The sequence below is a fragment of the Euleptes europaea genome, chromosome 2 (genome assembly GCF_029931775.1).
Source record: "Euleptes europaea isolate rEulEur1 chromosome 2, rEulEur1.hap1, whole genome shotgun sequence".
In the NCBI taxonomy this organism is placed as follows: domain Eukaryota; kingdom Metazoa; phylum Chordata; class Lepidosauria; order Squamata; family Sphaerodactylidae; genus Euleptes; species Euleptes europaea.
In genome coordinates this window covers 100,752,998-100,762,707 of record NC_079313.1, presented here as the reverse complement: position 1 = coordinate 100,762,707, position 9,710 = coordinate 100,752,998, and positions in this window count along the sequence as shown.

The window sequence follows — 9,710 nt, the reverse complement described above, 5'->3', positions numbered from 1 at the left end:
CAGAGTTGGCAACGTTAACAAGCTGCTGTTAAAACACCTCCCTCTGCTCATCATAAGCAAAGATAGAAATTTTTAAATAAGACCTCTTAATTTTGCCTACAGTGCAGATGTGTTTGGAGGTATATCCCAGATTTGAAAGCTTGCTTTCCTTAGGCCAATGTACCACAGTCTGATTGATGTCCCTTATTAAAGCACTGCATTAATCTCTCTTCACAATTTCCCAGGACACTGCCTCATGGCCAATTTGCAGGTACAGAACAGCAGCCCAGAGCGGAAGATATGCATTCTGATTTATGGATGTTTAGTCAGAAGTAAGTCAACTGTATTAAGTAGGAACTTGTTTCCTAGTATGTGGGATTTCAGCTTAAGCTTTTTTGCTCAGTGTTGCCCCATTTCTGTTTCCCCCAAAAAGGGGGAGGGGCTGTGGCTCCGAGGTAGAGCATCTGCTTGGCATGCAGAAGGTCTCAGGTTCAACCCCTAGCATCTCCAGTTAAAGGGACTAGGCAAGTAGTTGATGGGAAAGACCTCTGCCTGAGACCCTGGAGAGCTGCTGCTGCTGGTCTGAGTAGACAATACTGACTTTGATGGACCAAGGGTCTGATTCAGTATAAGGCAGCTTCATGTGTTCAATTACCCTCCTTATTACAGCCTCCCATCCTACCTGGCTTTTGTCCATACAGGGCCTGTGACATCCAGCAGAGCCTTTTCAGTACGCAAAAAGGACTCCCTCATCCTTCTTCCTTTTACCAGCTGCAAACCTGGTCAAATCCAACCCATTTACCAGAAAGCAAGTCCCATTGATTGAACTCAGTGGTATAAAGCTATATCCAAAGTGTTTTACAAATATCATAAAATAACCCTGTGAAGTGGGCTAGTATTATTATCCCATATTAAGAGGAAGAGCTAAGAATGAAAGTGGCATGCCAACTCCCTGCACTTCCGAGAATTCATAGTTCATTTGTGTATTTTAACCATTATGCTATATCAAATCTTCTGTTCTTTAGCATCTACATTATTTTGTAATACTAGGGAAACTAAAGATGTTCTCCTTCAGGTTACATGCTCATGTATTTCTCTCAGTTGGAGCACACTCTGGAGGGAGGATGTACCTATAGGAATCACAATTAAATGCCAGCAAAATTAAAAATGTACTTCCACTCAATCAATGAAAATTCAGCAATATCCATCCCACAAGAACGATCCTATTATAAGTTAATTTGGAAATAGGACTCTTTACATTTTGCTCCTTCATTTTTGGTTTTGGTATAGCTATATTCAAGTCCAGTAACACCTTAGAGACCAACAAGATTTTTGGGGTATAAGCTTTCAAGCTCCCTTCATCTTGAAAGCTCATATCCAGAAAATCTCGTTAGTCTCCAAAGTGCTGCTGGACTCGAATCTAACTGTTCTATTGCAGGCCATCACAGTAGTCCTCTGAAACTAACTTCATGTTTTGGTATAGCAATTGTACATGACTTTTATTTTTCATAATTGTAATTGCTCATTAATTTGTGCAGTTATACAATCACTTTGGTTGCAAAGAATAGTTAACCCCTTCTCTCCAGGAAAGAACTAGCCAAGGACAGATTTTAAAATTCCTTGGCTAACATGGCGAGTAAACAGGAAAATCTAACTACCTAATTCCCCCTTCTCTCTATGACTACTTCTTCCTTGTCCCTGGAACAGGGGGCAGCTAATACCTCTGGGCCCTCTTTAAGTGGACCCTTGCCTGTTCTCCACCCCCAACTCTCCCCTACTGTCCTGCTGCCACTTTGGCTGTGTATCTACTCACCCTCTCCTTGATTGCTTCTGCAGTCTGGCCCCCATGCCCTTATGCGTGCCCCTTTAGCACTGCCACTCACTCTGGTAGTGCCTATTCACTTTCAGCTGAGATGTGCCAGCTCTTGACCTGAGGCTGGGGCAACAAAATCTGGGCCCTTCACCCAATTAGGTGAATCTGAGTCAGGTTCCGTCTCTGGACAGTGTAGAGACATAAGGGGGAAAGTATTGGGGGGGGATATTGGGAGTGAGGGGAAAGTAATGGAAAGTGAAGCAAAAGCTATGGTGTGGAAATGCCCCTGAGTTCGTAGCAGCAAGGAGAGCTACTCAGAGAATCACCGCCATGTGGAAACAGCCGTTGTCTGGATTCTTCATAAAAACCTGAGTGAACAAATGGTGTCTACTCCACACTAAACAAGTAATAGGGAAGAAGCCTTGGGTTTACTGGATGCAGAGAAACCATCCAATGACATACATTTCTCTCACCTGGACACAAGGTGGAGCCTTGCATCTGTCTCTGACTTTGCCTTCCATGGCCACACCTTGTGTGTATTTTAGCAGCCACACCAATGTCATGGCATTGTTCAGCCAAAGTCAGCTTTCTTTCCATGTCTCAGCCCATTGGGATGGCTGAATCAAACAGCTGAGTCAGCGAGTGGGGAAGCAGAGAGCACCAACCAAGTCTATGCTGCAGAGCCTGCCCAAGCAGAGGCCCTCTGATTTTCCCTAGAGCTCGATTAAAGAAGAAACCGACCCCAAAGCAGGAAGCATCGACTATCTAACCAGTTGGGGACCAGCCCAAGACTGATTTTGATGGTATCAATCATATGCTACTTGTCATCAAAATCATAAGCAGCACATTTAGTGCCACCTCCCACACTTCAAAGCAAAGAAATTTGAGAGCACAATGGGAAAAACCTAGAAGAACGCGTTGAGTTTTAGAGAGCTAACTCTGTAAACAGCCTCTTCAGTGATTGCTGTGCTGTAAACATTCATGGTGTGTGCATCTAAATAGGTGCTTCAAATGGCTTTCAATTTATAGCACTAATTCCTGGCAAAAACCTGCCAAGTAACTTGGGCAGCCATTTTGGTTCTTCTCTTGTAAAACAGGCTGCAAAAATTCTGAACATCTCTAAAATGCATGGAAGACATAGTGATTTGGGAATCCTGGTATGTTAGAAAGAACCCTCTGTGGAAAGTAGCTGTGACATTATTACCAGTGTAAAATAATGTCTGTGAAGGTACAAGAAAAGTTGCTCCCATTGTTCCATAGGGTGAAAAGGGAACTTGGGCACCCTGGAATAGGTTTGGTGCTGTTAAATGGCCTCACCCAACAATTAGTGGGAAACAAGGTCTGATTGAGGTCATTTTTCTTTTAGCCATGTCAAGCACCTGCAATTTATTTCTTTTATTTAACACCTAATTAAGTTGTTTTTCCATCGAACTTAGGTTCCCCAAGGTGGAGAACAATAAAAACATTAAAAGAAGTTTAAAAATACATATGTGTGTGTGTTAAGTGCCGTCAAGTCACTTCCAACTTATGGCAACCTTATGAATTAATGACCTCAAAATGTCCTATTGTTAACAGCCTTGCTCAGGTTTTGGAAATGGAGGCTTTCTTTATCAAGTCAATCCATCTCCTGTTGGGCCTTTTTATTTTCCCGCTCCCTTAAACTTTTTCCTAGCATTTTTGTCTTTTCCAGTGACTTTTGTCTTTTCGTAACATGATCGAAGTACAATAATCCCAGTTTAGTAGCTTCTAGGAAGAGTTCAAGCTTGATTTGAGCTAGAACTCACTGATTTGTCTTTTTGGCAGTTCACAATATCTGTAAAACTCCCATCCAACAACACATTTCTTCCTGTCAGCTTACACATAGATATGTATAAAACAATTGAAACAAAACACAAAGATACATCAATGGGAAGGAGGGTCAGTGAGAATCAGTGAAGGAATGCCAAACAAAACAGAAAAGTCTTCACCTGCTGGTGGAAGATGATAAAAGGGAAAAATGAATTGCCTGAACAGGGAATTCCATAATTTTGGTGCAACAAAATCAAACGGTTTCTTTCTTATCTGGTTAAAACTGGGAAAATTAGATGAGAGAGACTTTCCTTAAGTCATACAGGTAGCCAGCTGCATTTCATGAAAACAGACCTAGTCCTAGTTTCTCTGTTTTCCATTTCATTCATTTCTTGCATGCCTCCATGTGTAAGGTGCAGGCGGTACCTATTTAACCAGATTTTAGTAGATAGTGGTGCCACAAAGGAAAGAACAGTTCTCTTTAAATTGGAACTAGAAGTTATTGTCTCTTACCAAAAACACTTACTGCCCATTGAGCTCTACAACTGGTAACCATTGCAGAATGAGATCAATATTAGCGCTCAAGTATTTCATCAGTGAGAGAATCATCCCAGCTGTTATATGAAAATAATGACTTTTGTTAAGCCAGTCATCAACATAAGCAATGTTTCTTTGATATGTTCAGGCCCATTTGAGCATCTATAGCAGATATTTGTCATTGTGACCCATTACACTACAATGCAAATGTCCTGTCTAATCTTGCTTAGCCAATGCTGATTGGTATGTAGAAGACAGAGCTCCTTGGGAACGCATTGTAAAGAGAGAGAAAAAGGAAAACTATCAGTATCTCAGCAGAACAGAACTCTTGAGTCATGTGTTTTGCATGTTGTCTCTTGCCAGTATTTGTGTCAACATATTAAATGCAAGATGTGTGCTTTTGGTGCCTAGTTTGGGAGTCACTGGAAAAGGCAAATGAGGTGTCAGGATTTACCGGCAGCCTGAAAATTCCGCACCTACTTTGGCTACGGTTCATTGGCAGCAACTACTGTGCACTACTGGTACAAATATATACATGCACCATATAATCCATGTGGAACAAAACCAAGGTAGACAATAGAGGGTACTGCTGCTGAATATACCTGACCCCCCAAAGCTTGGCCCTAGCAGGGGGGCTAGTGAGGCCCCTGGTCAGAGGGGACAGCAGGAATTCTGGGGCCCCATCATGGACGTTTGTCCAGGGCCCTGGGATCACTAAGGCCACCCCTGTACAGAATGTCCCAGGTTCTGGTATCTCTAGTTACATCATCTCAGGCAGAAAGGATTGGGAGAGTTCCTTCCACCATTAAGCCACCACCCATCAGAATACATGGCTAGATGGATGACTTCAGAAGACACATTGTAACCCTGTTGACACAAATCCCTACTAGAGGATAAGGGGGGGGTTCTGATTTCAATAAATTGACAGCACTACTTGTGGACAACTGTGAAGTTGCTTACAATAAAATAAAACATTTAATACAACAGCACAACATATAACTTCAAGTAACCAAACAATTACAAACACAAACACAATACACAAAATCTTCAGTGCCTTTCAGGAAGGACACGCTGTACATTGGTAAATAACATCAAGTGCAATAACAAGGAAGGAAAAGTCCACAACTTAAAGTTTAACTGCAGGGTTGTTGCTTCACGAATGCTGCTGCAGATGTTGAAGGCCTTCTTCTCTCTTCCCAGTCTGTAAAGGGAAATAATTAGTCCCCTCAGTTTAACTCTGGCTTCCCTATTCCTAGCCAGCCCAACCGACTGAGGGGTGTGGCAGTTGCAGTCAGTAACCTACCTAACTGCCCATGCTCAGTGAGCCCCCCTGGGTCCTAAAGCCCATAATATTGGCAGGGTTACATTCTCCCCTACTAAACCGATGTCGTCCCCGACATCCTTCTGTGCGGTGGGGCTAATTTGTGTACACCACATACATAATCATTAAATCTTGTAGGAATCTGTCTCTGCCGTTGCGGTCTGCGAGGCAAGTTTTCAGGTTCAACTTCCAGAACTGATGTGCCCGTACTTGATGTTTCAACACGTCTATCCTCCATTTCAATCCCTGGAAATTCAACGGACACATCAACTAGCTCATCCCCTTGAGTATACGGTACTGTATCATTGGAATCCAGCAACACTGTACTTTCTGCATTTGGCTGCCAATTATCTGGTGAAAAGCTGGAATCTTTTGGTTCAAACTCTATTGCTTCAGGATTCAGTTCAACAACTGGCAGGTCATGATCAGAGTGAGCAACTAGCTGAACTTCTTCCCCCTCCATAGCTGAAATGAACCCACATGGCCGCAACAGATCACGATGCAATGTCCTTTGAGGACCATCACCATCTTCAGGTCTAACTACATAAACTGGGAGGTCTTGTAGCTGTTGAATGATGACATATATTTCCTTTTCCCATCTGTCAGCTAATTTATGTTTTCCTCTTAAATTGAGATTGCGAACCAGCACTCTGTCACCTTCTGAGATATGCGAAATTTTGACTTTTGCATCCCACCTCCTCTTATTAGCTTCCTGGTTCTTTTCAGATTCTCTTCTAGCCAACTCATATGCATGCTTCAGCCTTTTTTTTAGGTCCTTCACATACTGTTGGTGAGTTACTTTAGATTTCCCTTGCAGCTTAATACCAAAGCATAAATCAATTGGTAACAAGGGCTGTCTACCAAACATTAAAAAATAGGGAGACTCTCCAGTTCTATCATTTCGGGTACAGTTATATGCATGAACCAGTGGTTTAACATATTTCCTCCACTTAGCCTTTTCAAAATCTTCTAAAGTTCCCAACATACTTATTAAAGTTCTATTAAATCTTTCCACAGGGTTTCCTCGTGGATGGTAAGGGGTAGTTCTTGATTTCACACCAACGATATTGCAAAGTTCAGATATTAATTCAGATTCGAAGTTTGCACCTTGATCACTGTGGATCCTCTTTGGAAAACCATAGTGGCAAAGAAAGTTTTCCCACAAAGTAACAGCCACAGTCTTGGCTGTTTGATCTTTTGTTGGATAGGCTTGTGCATACCCTGTAAAACAATCAGTTAGCACCAAAATATTCCGTGTATCTCTGTCATCAGGCTCCAACATCAAAAAGTCTATACATAGAAGTTCCATTGGAGCATAAACCTTTATATTCACCAAAGGTGCTGCTTTCTCTACTGGAGCTTTCTTTCTGATGCACCTTTCACAGGTCCTGCACTTGCGGTCAACATCAGCTGCCATTTTAGGCCAATAGAACCGGTCTCTGGCTAAGTCCAATGTTCTTTCCATGCCCATGTGTCCTACTTCATCATGGATACCTCGTAATGCTCGACTTCTGTGAGAACGTGGAAGGATTAACTGATCAATGAAATCCTCTTTCCTTTTTACTCTTCGATAAAGCACCCCTTCATGCAGATGAAGTCGTTTCCACTCTCTCAACAACAACTGGACTTCATAATGTTCCTGTTTCTCTTCTCCCCTACTAGGCCTGTTACCTTCCTCTATTATTTGGATAACTCGGGCAACAAACTTGTCTTTCCTCTGTATCTCTCGCCAGTCTTCAGAGCAAAGTCCAGGGATACTTGATGTCCCAGGCCATAACCCTGGGTATTCATACTCATCTGGCACGGCTCCATCATCACAGGACAACAGTTCAATCATTGGAAAAGTATCTTCAGTAGAATCCTCTTCATTTGTCTGTGCCATGACATGAACAGAATGTTTTTGCCACACAGCCGTACAACTAGCCACAGATATTTCTTTCAAATCCTCAGTGTCAGGTTTAGCTCTTGCTAATAGTTCTGAGACACGCTCTTGTAATTTTAATGCACTATCATCTTCCATTTCAGGGTCATGTGGTCTGCGGGATAACCCATCTGCATCCGCATTCATTCTCCCCGCTTTATAAGTAATGGTAAAATTATAATTAGACAATGCTGCCAACCACCGATGAGAAGTAGCATCCAACTTTGCTGAAGTGAGAACATAAGTCAAGGGATTATTGTCAGTTGTAACTTTAAATTTTGCTCCATACAAATAGTCATGGAATTTTTCTGATATGGCCCATTTAAGAGCAAGAAACTCTAATTTATGGACTGGGTAATTTCTTTCACTTGCACTTAATCCACGGCTGGCATATGCAATCACCCTGAGTTCTCCTTCTTGTTCTTGGTATAAGGCTGCTCCTAATCCATTCAAGCTGGCATCTGTATGTAATATATATGAGAGTTTCCAGTTAGCAAAACCCAAGACAGGTGCAGATGTCAACAATTTTTTTATGGCATCAAAAGCTTCTTGACACTTTCCGCTCCACTCTTCTTCTAATTTCTGAGAATGCTTACCAGAACCACTTCTGTTTCCTTTTCTACTTGGTGTCCTGCCTGCCAGAAGTGAAGTCAATGGCTTAGTGATAGTTGAATACTTCTTTACAAATCTCCTATAATATCCCGCAAACCCCAGGAAGGTTCTCAGTTCTTTTACAGTCTTTGGCCTTGGCCAGTCCTTTAAAGCAGACAATTTATCTGGATCAGGTTGTATACCTTCCTGTGAGATGACATGCCCCAAGTATTTCACTGATGTTTGGAAGAATTTACATTTGGAAACTGATAACTTTAATCCATGTTCTGTCAGCCGTTGTAGAACCTTCATCAACCTGGCTTCATGTTCTTCTAGGGTTGCAGAAAATATTATTAGATCATCCAGGAATGCAATTACTTCAGTGAGGTTGATGTCTTTCATGACACGTTCCATCATCCTTTGAAATGTTGCCGGAGCATTTGTTAGCCCTTGTGGCATCATACGGAACTGCCAATTTCCCATTGGTGTAGTAAATGCTGTTTTGGGTTTATCTTCTTTCTCCATTTCAATCTGGTAATATCCACTCTTCAAATCCAAGACAGTGAACCACTTTGATCCAGAAAGCAAAGCAAAAGTTTCTTCAATCCTTGGCAATGGATAGGCATCCTTTCTTGTTATGCTATTAAGACGTCTGTAATCCACCACCATCCTCAATGCACCAGTCTTTTTCCTAACTAAAACTACAGGAGAAGCATAAGGACTATCTGATTCTTCTATAATACCACTTGCCAGCAATTCATAAAGGTGATTTCTTAAGTCTTCAAAATCTGCTGGTGAGACAGGTCTTGTCCTCTCTTTGAAGGGCATATTATCTGAAAGATGAATAGCATGCTTCACTCCTTTAACATGGCCCACATCTAAGTCGTGCCTGGAAAAAACTGCTCCAGCTTCTTGAAGAATCATTTTCTCAAGGTACTGTTTGTAGTCCGGATTTATAGGTGACTCTCCAAAATCCAATGACAAAGGAGTGGTATTGGCTTCATTCAAAACAGGCATAGGCTTCACCCAATCTACAATTTCTCCTTTTGCAACAACACATTTGGGGGGTACTGTAATCTCACGAGAACTTACATTCTGCAGCTGTACTGTTATCCTATTGCAAGACACAGAAGCTGTGGTAGCAAATTGAGTCTTTAGCACCAACCCTCCTGGAAAGCGTTTATTTTCTGCATCTTCTAGTAGCATTTCAATTTGTCCCTCTCCTGAGATTTTCCTTACATTTCCAGTAATTTCCTTTACTTCACCTGGGGGTATTGTTACTGACTGGTTTGCTGCAGTTCTTATTATTCTTTTTGGGGTCTCCTTCTGCAAAAGATTTTTCATTTTGCACACTGCATATACTTTTGCCCATACCCTATCAATCCTGAGCTTCTTCAGAAAATGTGGTCCAGCCATTTGTTCACAGTCATTTTTAAATTTCCACAATATATTGGTACCCACAATAACTGGCACTTCTGCAGGAGGATTTTGATCAGGGCACACTAAAGCAAATACCACCTGACCCTTTTCAGTGCCACAATTTTGTTTGGGAAAATGAACAGAAACAACAACATATCCCAAATAAGGAACCTCTTGACCACCTGCTCCTATAATCTGAAGTGCTTCTTTAATTGGATGCAATTCTATATGTGACAACTGTTCTTCATAAAACCTTGCAGTTATGCAGGTCACTTGGGAACCTGTGTCTAGTAAACACTTACACGGTACTCCATCTATAAACATCTGAGTATGGCATGGCT